General features: G+C 48.3%; 1 protein-coding gene across 1 annotated transcript in view; it reads left to right on the plus strand.

Moving 5' to 3' along the window:
* KCNN3 (potassium calcium-activated channel subfamily N member 3) overlaps nt 1-13511 on the plus strand; it is a 220184-nt gene that overhangs the window by 121781 nt on the left and 84892 nt on the right. The window lies entirely within an intron of this gene.

Here is a 13511-nt window from a genome sequence, read left to right on the forward strand (position 1 = left end):
CATCTGTTCTTTTCCTTTGCATAATTCATTTCCGTTTTGCGAGTCTGACACAAAGGCAGGAGGCTGGAAACGCCGCTTTCGCCCGCTTTGAACCCCGCTCAGCAGTCTCCCGAGATTTCAGCCGGCGTGCCTCTTTTAAAACATCTTGGGATTCCATAAGGACTAGAAACTTGCCTTGCCACAGTTGTAGCTTCTGAGAGTGCAGCAGGTGCCATCCCCATGCTCTCAACGCGGTCTCTCTAGGCTTGATACTTGTTTTTTTAATTTTTTTTTTTAAAGCCAGGTTTCTCAGGAAGCTGAATTCTTGTTGAAATGTCATAAAGAAGAATGCATTTTTCTTGAGAATCACATCTCTTAGAAAGTTGCTCCAGAGGAGCTCAGGGCAAGACGTACAAAGATTCCCGCTGTTGTTTTAACCCACTAATGACCCTGCGAAGCAGGCTAGGGGAGGGATGGTGGCTCAGTGGTAGAGCATCTGCTTGGTAAGCAGGAGGTCCCAGGTTCAATCTCCGGCATCTCCAACTAAAAAGGGTCCAGGCAAGTAGGTGTGAAAACCCTCAGCTTGAGACCCTGGAGATCTGCTGCCAGTCTGATTAGACAAGAATGACTTGGATGGACCCAGTCTTCTGTTTCAGTAGAAGACTCGTATATTTTCATATGTTCTAGGGTAGAGTATCTGCTTGGTAACGAGGAAGTCCCAGGTTCAATCCCCAGCATTTCCAAAAAAGGGTCCAGGCAAGTAGGCGTGAAAAACCTCAGCTTGAGACCCTGGAGAGCCGCTGCCAGTTAGGGGAGGGACGGTGGCTCAGTGGTAGAGCATCTGCTTGGTAAGCCAAAGGTCCCAGGTTCAATCTCCAGCATCTCCAACTAAAAAGGGTCCAGGCAAGTAGGCATGAAAAACCTCAGCTTGAGACCCTGGAGAGCCGCTGCCAGTTAGGGGAGGGACGGTGGCTCAGTGGTAGAGCATCTGCTTGGTAAGCAGAAGGTCCCAGGTTCAATCTCCGGCATCTCCAACTAAAAAGGATCCAGGCAAATAGGTGTGAAAAACCTCAGCTTGAGACCCTGGAGAGCCGCTGCCAGTTAGGGGAGGGATGGTGGCTCAGTGGTAGAACATCTGCTTGGTAAGCCAAAGGTCCCAGGTTCAATCTCCGGCATCTCCAACTAAAAAGGATCCAGGCAAATAGGCGTGAAAAACCTCAGCTTGAGACCCTGGAGAGCCGCTGCCAGTTAGGGGAGGGACGGTGGCTCAGTGGTAGAGCATCTGCTTGGTAAGCAGAAGGTCCCAGGTTCAATCTCCGGCATCTCCAACTAAAAAGGATCCAGGCAAATAGGTGTGAAAAACCTCAGCTTGAGACCCTGGAGAGCCGCTGCCAGTTAGGGGAGGGATGGTGGCTCAGTGGTAGAACATCTGCTTGGTAAGCCAAAGGTCCCAGGTTCAATCTCTGGCATCTCCAACTAAAAAGGATCCAGGCAAATAGGCGTGAAAAACCTCAGCTTGAGACCCTGGAGAGCCGCTGCCAGTTAGGGGAGGGATGGTGGCTCAGTGGTAGAGCAACTGCTTGGGAAGCAGAAGGTCCCAGGTTCAATCTCCGGCATCTCCAACTAAAAAGGGTCCAGGCAAGTAGGCATGAAAAACCTCAGCTTGAGACCCTGGAGAGCCTACCAGTCTGAGTAGACAATACTGACTTTGATGGACCGAGGGTCTGATTCAGTATAAGGCAGCTTCATATGTTCTAGGCAGAGAAAGTCACTGGCTTAGACCACTGGAAAAGCCAACCTGTTTTACTTAATATCTTTATAAATGATTTGGATGAAGGAATAAAGGGAATGCTTATTAAATTTCCCTTAGAGCCCCGTGGTGCAGAGTGGTAAAGCTGCAGTACTGCAGTCCGAGCTCTCTGCTCACGACCTGAGTTCAATCCTGGTGGAAGCTGGGTGCAGGTCGCTGGCTCAAGGTTGACTCAGCCTTCCATCCTTCCGAGGTGGGTAATATGAATCCCCAGCTTGCTGGGGGGGGGGGGGGAGTGTAGATGACTGGGGAAGGCAATGGCAGACCACCCCGTAAAAAAGTCTGCCATGAAAACGTCATGATGAGACGTCACCCCAGAGTCGGAAACGACTGGTGCTTGCACAGAGGACTACCTTTACGGAAAAAAAACCATTTAAATTTGCAGATGATACTAAATTGGAAGGGGTTCCAAATACAGTAGAAGACAGAGACAAGATACAGGATGGTCTTGACAGGCTGGAAAATTGGGCTAAAGCAAAATGAAATTTACTGTTACTGTTACCGTTGTTGTTGTAATTATTATTATTATTAATTGAAATGGGGGTACAGAAAAGAAAGAAGGAGGGAGGGAATTATGTATCATATTTGTTATTTGTTCATCATAAAGACAAATAGCATCAGAGTAAGTATAGAGCCTTGTGGTGCTGAGTGGTAAAGCTGCAGTACTGCAGTCCAAGCTCTGCTCATGACCTGAGTTAGATGCCGGCGGAAGCTGCGTTCAAGTAGCCAGCTCCAGGTTGACTCAGCCTTCCATCCTTTGGAGGTCGGTAAAATGAGTCCCCAGCTTGCTGTGGGGGAAGTGTAGATGACTGGGGAAGGCAAGGGCAAACCACCCTGTAAAAAGTCTGCCAAGAAAACGTCCTGATGTGATATCACCCCATGGGTTGGTAACAACTTGGTGCTTGTCACCTTTACCTTTTAAAGTCAAGAACATAAGCATTGAAGTTACTTAACATTCAGTAACATTAAGTATTAGTACACCATACATGCCATGCTTTTTACTAAAACTTTACATTTACCATCGTAATTTACTATCGTTAATTTTCATTATTTCTTCTTGTATTAGGATACATAAAGTTCAGATTTCACTTTAAACAAAGAAACCTGGTACAGCAAGAAATGGTAAAAATGAATTTGAACAGGGATCAATGTAAAGTTTTGCATTTTGGTAGGAGAAATTGAATGCATCATTATGGGTGCAGGGGACTTGTCTTGGCAGTAGGACGTGCAAAAGGATCTACGGGTCTTCGTGGACTGCATCCTGAACATGAGTCAGCTGTGTGATTCAGGAGCTAAAAGGGCAAATGCAATTTTGGGCTGTATCAACAAAGGTATAGTGTCCAGATGACGCAAAGCGATGATATCACTTTGTTCTGGTTCGGCCTCACCTGGAGTCTTGTGTTCAGTTTCGGGCACCACATTTTAAGAAGGAAATAGACAAGCTGGAGCGAGTCCAGAGGAGGGCGATGAAGATGGTGAGGGGTCTGGAGACCAAGTCCTATGAGGAAAGGCTGAAGGAGCTGGGCGTGTTTACCCTGGAGAGGAGGCGGCTGAGAGGTGATAGGATCACCATCGTCAATACTTCAAAGGCTGCCACAGAGAGGATGGTGCACAGTTGTTGCCCTAGAAGGTAGGACCAGGACCAACGATTTGCAATTGAATCTAAAAAGTTTCCGGCTCAACTTTAGGAAAAACTTCCTGACAGAGCGGTTCCTCAGTGGAACAGGCTTCCTTGGGAGGTGATGGGTTCCCCTTCCTTGGAGGTTTTTAAGCAGAGATTAGATGGCTATCTGACAGCAATGAGGATCCTGTGAATTTGGGGGGGAGGCATTTGTGAGTTTCCTGCAGTGTGTAGGGGGTTGGACTTAGAAGAAGACTGCAGCTTTATACCCCGCTCTTTGCTCTGAATCAGAGTCTCAGAGCGGCTTACAATCTCCTATATCTTCTTCCCCCGCAACAGACACCCTGCGAGGTGGGTGGGGCTGAGAGAGCTCTCACAGCAGCTGCCCTTTCAAGGACGACTCTTGTGAAAGCCATGGCTAACCCAAGGCCATTCCAGCAGCTGCAAGCGGAGGAGTGGGGAATCAAACCTGGTTCTCCCAGATAAGAGTCCGCACACTTAACCGCCACACCAAACTGGCTCTCAGATGAGCCTGAAGATCCCTTTGAACTCTATGCTTCCACGATTTTCTGAAACTTTGTGACTGAGCAGGAACTTGAACCCGTGTCTTGCCCTTTAACTCAACACAGTGTCCACTGCCCCATAATCATCGCTGCTGATGGCAGAGATTTATGCAGTGCCCTAGATTCCCAAACCAAACCCTAGCAACGATAGGATGTTAAAATAGACTAAACTGGCCAATTTGCATCTTTACTCTTATGCTGTGTTAGGGTTGTTGAACCCAGCCTCTTGACTCACTGTGAATGTAGGCAGATTATGAGAAAGAGGGCAGGAAGGGATGAGGCAATGGAGAAACGTCGACTGCGGGGTGACATGATGGAGGTTTACAAGATTATGCATGGGATGGAGAAGGTAGAGAAAGAAGTACTTTTCTCCCTTTCTCACAATACAAGAACTCGTGGGCATTCAATGAAATTGCTGAGCAGTCAGGTTAAAATGGATAAAAGGAAGTCCTTCTTCACCCAAAGGGTGATTAACATGTGGAATTCACTGCCACAGGAGGTGGCGGCGGCTACAAGCATAGACAGCTTCAAGATGGGGTTAGATAAAAATATGGAGCAGAGGTCCATCAGTGGCTATTAGCCACAGTGTGTATATATATGTGTGTGTGTGTATAATTTTTTTGGGGGGGGGCCACTGTGTGACACAGAGTGTTGGACTGGATGGGCCATTGGCCTGATCCAACATGGCTTCTCTTATGTTCAATGCTCGGCTCTCATGGCCCTTTCTTGTACACTCAGGATACTGCCAATTACCACTTTGAGGTCAGGAACAGTGTTCCCCTCTAAGCTGAGTTGGTGTGAGCTAGCTCACAGGGTATTTTAGCTTCTGGCTCACATATTTTTGTCTTATGAGTTATGACCCTCTATTTTATGTATTATGTTTATGAGATATTTTAAATTTATTTTTAACAGGTTTTTTTTAGCTTCCGGCTCACATGTTTTTCTTATTATCTCCTCTATTGGTCAGTCTCACAGTTATGATAATTTAGTTTGCTGGGGCCATTTTACTGAGATGATTTAATTTAATTTTTAATTTAATTTGCGATTCATACCCGCCCTATCCTGAGCCTGCCTTGTGGGATAGGGCGGGGTATGAATCGCAAATTAAATTAAAAATTAAATTAAATCAGCTCAGGAAAGATGGCCCCAGAGCAAACTAATTTATGCAGTAACTGGTGGAGACTGACCAAGAGAGAGATCTTGAGGTCTTGGTAGATAACTCACTGAAAATGTCGAGACAGTGTGCGATTGCAATAAAAAAGGCCAACGCCATGCTGGGAATTATTAGGAAGGGAATTAAAAACAAATCAGCCGGTATCATCATGCCCCTGTATAAATCGATGGTGCGACCTCATTTGGAATACTGTGTACAATTCTGGTCACTGCACCTCAAAAAGGATATAGCATTGGAAAAAGTCCAGAAAAGGGCAACTAGAATGATTAAAGGGTTAGAACACTTTCCCTATGAAGAAAGGTTAAACGCTTGGGGCTCTTTAGCTTGGAGAAACGTCGACTGCGGGGTGACATGATAGAGGTTTACAAGATTACGCACGGGATAGAGAAGGTAGAGAAAGAAGTACTTTTCTCCCTTTCTCACAATATGAGAATTATGTGGACACTCAATGCAATTGTTGAGCAGTCGGGTTAGAACTGATAAAAAGAAGTCCTTCTTCACCCAAAGGGTGATTAACACGTGGAATTCACTGCCACAGGAGGTGGCGGCTGCTGCAAGCATAGATGGCTTCAAGAGGGGATTGGATCAACATCTGGACCAGATGTCCATCATTGGGTATTAGCCACAGCGTATTGATGGAATTCTCTGTCTGGGGCAGTGATGCTGTGTGTTCTTGGTGCTTGGGAGGGGCACAGTGGTTCTAGTGTCCCAACCTCACTGATGGACCTCCTGATGGCACCTGGGTTTTTTGGCCACTGTGTGGCAGCGTGTTGGACTGGATGGGCCTTTGGCCTGATCCAACATGGCTTCTCTGATGTTCTTAACCAAATTGCTCGCTCACAACTTTTAATGCCAGTAGCTCACAAAGTAGGATTTTTGCTCTCAAGACTCCATAGCTTAGAGGGAGCATTGGTCAGGATATAATTTTCCACCTAGGATCCTGTGTGTGTGTGTGTATTTTGCCTTCTTCCAGGCATATAGCAAGGGTTGCTGGAAGAACAGGGGAGAGGTAGCTGTTAATTTCCTGCATTGTGCAGGGAGCAGTGTTCCTTTTAAGCTGAGTGGGCGTGAGCTAGCTCACAGATTTTTAGTCTCCAGCTCACAGATTTTTGTCTTAGCTCAGGAAGGATGACTCCAGAGCACAATAATCCAGTGGTGGCCAGTGGTAGCTCTCCAGATGTTTTTGCCTACAACTCCCATCAACCCCAACAAGCAAAGCCAATGGCTGGGGCTGATAGGAGTTGTAGGCAAAAAACATTACTGTTGGCCACCCCTGCAATAATCTACACTTTAATGCCTGTAGCTCGCAAAGTGGAATTTTTGCTCACAAGACTGCAGCTTAGAGGGAACATTGACAGGGAGTCAGGCTAGATGGCCCTTGGTGGGATCCCTTCCAGTTTGCTCAGTTACCAAGAATCTTTGGCCTTTGCCCTCTTCAGCCCAAGAGGTACGCAAAGAGGACAGCGATCGGATTGGTCCTTCCCCGGATTGAACACATCTGCCTCACGAACTCCCTTTGTCTGTGCAACCAGCTTGCAAAGAGCCGTTTGTTCTTAATTGTGTTTGTTCCCCACCCCCCAGCCAAAAATTGGTTCCAAAAAAAGCTCTTAGGAATCGAAATGCAATCCAAACGACAATTAGAACAGAATACAAGATGTTCTTTGGGGAAAGAGTGTTCAGCTGGAGATGGAACTCAGCAGGATGGAGGGGTACCCTCGTGGCTTTATTGATTGTTATCCAGGTTTTTTCTACCCTGCTTTTCTCCCCAGTGGGGGACCTAAAGACACTTCTGAAAATACAGTCCAAGGACACCAAAGAATAAGAGAGGCTATGCCTTGAGAACCAGTTTGGTGTAGTGGTTAAGTGCGCAGACTCTTATTTGGGAGAACCGGGTTTGATTCCCCAATCCTCCACTTGCAGCTGTTGGAATGACCTTGGGTCAGCCATAGCTCTCGCAGAGCTGTCCTTGAAAGGGCAGCTTCTGGGAGAGCTCTCAGCCTCACCCACCTCACAGGGTGTCCGCTGTGGGGGAGGAAGGTAAAGGAGATTGTAGGCCGCTCTGAGGCACTGTCCTTGAAAGGGCAGCTTCTGGGAGAGCTCTCTCAGCCCCATGTACCTCACAGGGTGTCCGCTGTGGGGGAGGAAGGTAAAAGAGATTGTAGGCTGCTTTGAGGCTCTGTCCTTGAAAGGGCAGCTTCTGGGAGAGCTCTCTCAGCCCCATGTACCTCACAGGGTGTCCGCTGTGGGGGAGGAAGGTAAAAGAGATTGTAGGCTGCTTTGAGGCTCTGTCTTTGAAAGGGCAGCTTCTGGGAGAGCTCTCTCAGCCCCATGTACCTCACAGGGTGTCCGCTGTGGGGGAGGAAGGTAAAAGAGATTGTAAGCTGCTCTGAGACTCCCAAGATTCAGAGTGAAGGGCAGGGTATAAATGCAATATCTTCTTCTTGGACTGGTGGTAAATCTACTTGGCTATCTCCTCCAAGGCCACACAGACTACGAGCCAAAGAGCTGGAAGCGTTGGCCAAACACCTCACACCTCCGGCTGCACCCAGCCTTTTATACCTGCAACAGGAAGGGAAACCAAAGTGTGACTTGTCTCCAGTAACACTGGCAGAGACATTGCCAGCCTACCCTTCCCTCCCTCCTGCCACCCTTTATTTATGTATTTAGTTTATTTTAATATATTTAATTTCTTTAATATATTTGTAACCCTGCCTTCCTGCCCCAGAGGGGAGCCAAAACGACTTAGAGCAGGGGTGTCGAACTCATTTGTTATGAAGGCCGGTTCTGACATAAATGAGACCTTGTTGGGCCAGGTCACGTGTGTTATAAAATGTAATGCCAGGTAGCAGAGATACAAACTTTACAAAGCACACAGACAAACATAATTAAAGTGGTTTTTTTTTTAAAACCACCTTAAAATAAAACATACTTAAAACATTAGCACTCGTTGGTCTTAAAGGTGCTTTCTTTGTATCTCTCCCATGGGATCCAGGGAACTGGGCAAAGGAAGCGCTCGCTCTTTCCTTCCTTCTCCAGGGGACCAGGAGCCTCAGCCAATAGAAGGAAGAGAGGCTCGGCTCAGAAGCTCTGCTGTGTGATTGAGAGAACCTGGGAAAGCAAGCTCTCCCTCCCCCCCCTTCCTCCCCAAGGGAGGAGCCTCAGCCAATGGAGAAAATAGAGGCTTTGTTCTGTAGTTCGCGTGTGATTGGGCAAACCTGGCAAAGCAAGCTGTGATTCAGAAGGAAGCACGAGAGAGGGAGAAGGAAGCAGATGACAGCCAGTTGCTCGGGGGCGGGATAGGAGCCCTCCAAGGGTCTGATTCAACCCCAGGGCTGCACGTTTGACACCCCTGGCCTACAGTCTATCCTCCAACACAGCCATTCCCCCCGCCCTCCGGAGAGCTGATCTTTGTAGTCTGGAGCTCCGTTGTGATTCTGAGAGATCTCCAGCCCCCCTCACCCCGAAGGTTGGCAACACTAGTGTCGCCTCCCCTCCCCCCCCCTTCTGCCTCTCTCTGCCGGCCTGCACCCTCTTCATTTCCTAGCGCTTATTGCTAACACAGTAATTGCTTCGGATAAGGACAGGCCTCACCCTCTCAGTTGCTATGGCGATGCTGAAGGTCACAGCTGGGCTTACACTTCGCATCGAAATGCGGCGGGACTGGGGTGTCTGTGTGCGAAAGAAGGAGGTTACATTAGAGCAGGGAGAAGGTGTGTGAAAGCTGCGGGGAAGCTGACTGTCCCGTTGTGTTTGAAAATACAAAGGGGGGGGGAACCTTGTGGGTCTGTCCCTCGTTGAAGCCCTCCCAAGCCACCGATCTCTCGTAACTGCGACCCAGTGCCTGGCACCTCCTTCAAGGTTTGCCTGGTCCCCCCTGGCCACTCGCCGGGGAAGTTGGGGTAGGGCTTCCAACTTCAGGAGATTTGAGGACGGAGCCTGAGGAAGACACGGGACTTAGTGGGGTACAATAGCGTAGAGCAGGGGTGGCCAGCGGTAGCTCTCCAGATGTTTTTTGCCTACAACTCCCATCAGCACCAGCCATCAGCCATGTTGGCTGGGGCTGATGGGAGTTGTAGGGAAAAAACGTCTGGAGAGCTTCCATTGTCCACCCCTGGCATAGAGTCCACCCTCCAAAGCAGCCCTTTTCTCCAGGGGAACTGATCTCTGTAGTCTGGAGATGAGCTGTGATTCCAGGGCAGGGGTGGCCAAACAGTGGCTCGGGAGCCACATGTGGCTCTTTGACACATATTGTGTGGCTCTCAGAGCCCCCACCATCCCATTGGCTGGCTTGTAGTGGCCATTTGTCTTTTTTAAAAATCAGTTTGCCTAGCCAAGCCAGCCAGTGGCTTGGAAAATGCTTTTAAAGTTAAAGTTGCTTTCTTTACACCTCTCCCTCTCTTCTTCTATTTCCTTCCTTCCGCCCTCTCTCTCTCCCTCCCTCCCTCCCTCTCTCCCTTCTTACCTTCCTTCCTTCCTGCCTGCCTGCAGCTCTTAGACATCTGACATTTATTCTATGTGGCTCTTACTTTAAGCAAGTTTGGGCACCCCTGTTTCAGGGGATCCCCAGGTCTCACCTGGAGACCAGCATCCCTATCTAAGAAGGGCAGGACGGGTGCTTGTCCCCCCTCCCCGAAATCCTGATTTGATATTTGTTTAATTTACATTTAAACACACACAAACACACTCCAACTGCACAGAAAGAAGCACGGATACAGTGATCTCTGGGACCATTTTTGAAGAGATTCTGCTCCCCCTCAATTGATTTTTGTAGATGGCCATGTTTACCAGGGAACGCCTCGCGTGCCCCTGCCTATCACAGTAGACAGCGGAGTGCCCAAGACAGGAAGATCTGGCTTGGTAGCCATCTAGCCGAGCACTGCATGCGTAGGTTTCCAGAGGTTCAGTCCTTGGCATCTCTACTTAAAAGGACCTCAGATGTGGGGAAAGACCTTCCTCTTTGCTAAGAGCCCAGAGAGCCCTTGCCCAGCAAGCAAGACAATAGTGAGCCGAGGATTAAGAACATAAGAGTACAAGAAGAAGCCTGCTGGATCAGAGCAGTGGTTCATCTAGTCCAGCATCCTGTCTCACACAGTGGCCAGCCAGGTCTCCTGGATGACCAACAACAGGGCAAAGAGGCCAAGGCTTTCCCCTCATAAAAACACCAGAAGAGCCCTGCTGGATCAGACCAGGAAGGAAGGAAGGAGGAAAGAAAGCCACTTCAAACTTGAAATGAATTCTCCAAACCACCAGCTGGCTTGGCTTGGAGATGTGATTTAAAGAGACAAAGGCCTTCTCCAAGCTGGCCAACGGGGGCTTTGAGTGCCACACAATATGAGTGAAAGAGCCACATGTGGCTCCCAAGCCGCAGTTTGGCCACTGCTGGGTTAGATGCACCACTTAGTAGAAAGCAATTTTGGCCATGTGCTGTATGCACTGTTTTTGGAGCATCATCCCCACTCTCCCCCCCCCCCCCGTGGAATGCTAAAGGTCAAACGAAGAGGCATAAATGAGTTAGAATCCAGGTGCCTTTTGTCCCGTTATCCATCTTCTGGTATTGGAATGGGAGAAAATACTGAAAGGAAAGAGGGGAAGCTGAGTCCAGCTTGTTTTTCCCACATCCTCTTCTTTAAAAACACCCCCCTCCTGCATGCCCTGTCTGACCCTAAGCAACAATGCAAAGAAAGGATTTTAAATCACATTTGCAATTGGCAATGCTTCGGCCCCAGAACAGCTGGGGGGCAGATGAGTTGCATAAGATGTCTATATTATTCTGCACTTTAAGACATCCATGATGGTATTCGCAGTCAGATGACCCTGTGTTTTCCCCCAAGGAAAGCTATAAAAAAACAGCAAAAATTGGAGTCTCTTCCAGCTCTCAGTCCCAGCTTCCAGCTGAATTCACTTAAGCGCTATCTGCATGGTACGATGTAAGAACTGCCCTTCTGGATGACGCCCGAGGTCCTGTTTCGCACCCTGAGCAGCCAGATGGCTCCAGAAATGACAGGATCAAGGCAGACTCCCCACCCGATGTGGTTGCTGGGATCCTATGTTTCTTGATGCTGTTAGTGCCGACCTCTGGAGTTCACAGGTTGACTGCTCCAGAGCATGGAGGCTCCACTCAGCTGCCGATAGGCCTGTCCGCCTTCAGTTTATATCCTAGGATTGCCTTCTTGCATCAAGAGAAGACAAGACTCCCTGGAAAAGACAATAACTCTAGGAAAAAAAGGAGACTCACCAGGAGATAGATCCACGTAGGTAGCTGTGTTGGTATGAAGCAATAAAATTTGAGTCCAGTGGCACTCTTAAGACTAAGTTTTACTCAGGGTGTGAGTTTTTGTGTGTAAGCCCACTTCCCCAGACAAACTGAAATGAAACTTCCTACTCCTTACATGTCACGGAATCATAGAGTAGAGAATCATAGAGTAGGAAGGGAACTCCAGGGTCATGTAGTCCAACCCCCTGCACAATGCTGTTTAGCTTGGAGAAACATCAACTGAGGGGTCTCATGGTTGAGTTTACAAGATTATGCCTCGGATAGAGAAGGTAGAGAAAAAAGAGGTTTTCTCCCTTTCTCACAATACAAGAACTTGTGGGCTATATGAGATTGCTGAGCAGTTGGGTTAGAACAGATAAAAGGAATTCCTTCTTCACCCAAAGGGTGATTAACACATGGAATTCACTGCCACAGGAGGTGGTGGCGGCTGCAAGCATAGACAGCTTCAAGAGGGGATTGGATAAGCATATGGAGCAGAGGTCCATCAGTGGCTGTTAGCCACAGCTTATCGTGGGACTCTGTCTGGGGCAGTGAAGCTCTGTATTCTTGGTGCTGGGGGGTGGTTGCACAGTGGCAGGGCTGCTTCTAGTGTCCTGGCCCCACTGATGGACCTCCTGATGGCACCTGGGATTTTTGGCCACTGAGTGACACAGAGTGTTGGATGGATGGGCCATTGACCTGATCCAACATGGCTTCTCTTATGTTCTTAAAAGAAGCAATGTTGATTCAGGCCAGTGGCCTGCCCAGTCCAACACAATGGCAAAAAATCAGGTGCCATCAGGAGGTCCACTAGCAGGACCAGAAGACCTCCCACTGTTGCCCACTAATCACCAAGAATACAGAACATCACTGCCCCAGGCAAAGTATTCCATCTGTACCATGTGACTAATAGGTATCGTCCTGTGGCCATCGGTACATCCTCTGGCAGCAAATGCCACCTTTTAATCACCCTCTGTGTAAAGGAGTATTTCGTTTTGCTGGAACTTCCCTCATCTGGGCCACCAAGGCAGTTAACAGTGCCTCAGTGGTAGAGCATCTGCTTGGGAAGCAGAAGGTCCCAGGTTCAATCCCCGGCATCTCCAAAAAAGGGTCCAGGCAAATAGGTGTGAAAAATCTCAGCTTGAGACCCTGGAGAGCCGCTGCCAGTCTGAGAAGACAATACTGACTTTGATGGACCCAGGAGGGTCTGATTCAGTATAAGGCAGCTTCATATGTTCATATGAACAGCTTAAAAACATGCTTACTAAAAACCATGTTGAGAACCATCTCAAAAGCCATTAAAATCAAACAGAAAATGTGTCCTTCAAACAATTAAAATACACACGCAGTATAATTTTATGTGACTGTTCAGTGTCATCAAGCCGTTTCTGACATATGGTGACATCGTGAATTCATGTCCTCCAAAACAGCCTGTTGTCAACGGCCTTACTCAGAGACATGGAAGCCTTTAGGGAGTCAATTCACCTCCTGTTGGGTCTTCCTCTTATCCTGCTGAACATAAGAACATAAGAGAGGCCTTGTTGGATCAGACCAATGGCCCATCCAGTCCAACAGTTCAAGGAGAACCAATTTGGTGTAGTGGTTAAGTGTGCGGACTCTTATCTGGGAGAACCGGGTTTGATTCCCCACTCCTCCACTTGCACCTGCTAGCATGGCCTTGGGTCAGCCATAGCTCTGGCAGAGGTTGTCCTTGAAAGGGCAGCTGCTGGAAGAGCCCTCTCCAGCCCCACCCACCTCACAGGGTGTCTGTTGTGGGGGGGGGAAGGGAAAGGAGATGGTGAGCCGCTTTCTGAGACTCTTCGGAGTGGAGGGTGGGATATAAATCCAATATCTTCTTCTTCTTCAACACGCTGTGTCACACAGTGGCCAAAAATCCAGGTGCCATCAGGAGGTCCATCAGTGCGGCCAGGACACTAAAAGCTCTCATACTGTTGCTCCTCTCAAGCACCAAGAATACAGAGCATCACTGCCCCAGACAGAGAGTGCTGCTGCCTTCCACTTTTCCCAGCATTCCTGTCTTTTCCAGTGTCTTCTCATGATGTGATCAAAGTACAATAGCCTCCGTTTAGCCATTTTAGCTTCTAGGGAGA

This window comes from Heteronotia binoei, chromosome 1 (genome assembly GCF_032191835.1).
Source record: "Heteronotia binoei isolate CCM8104 ecotype False Entrance Well chromosome 1, APGP_CSIRO_Hbin_v1, whole genome shotgun sequence".
Classification (NCBI taxonomy): domain Eukaryota; kingdom Metazoa; phylum Chordata; class Lepidosauria; order Squamata; family Gekkonidae; genus Heteronotia; species Heteronotia binoei.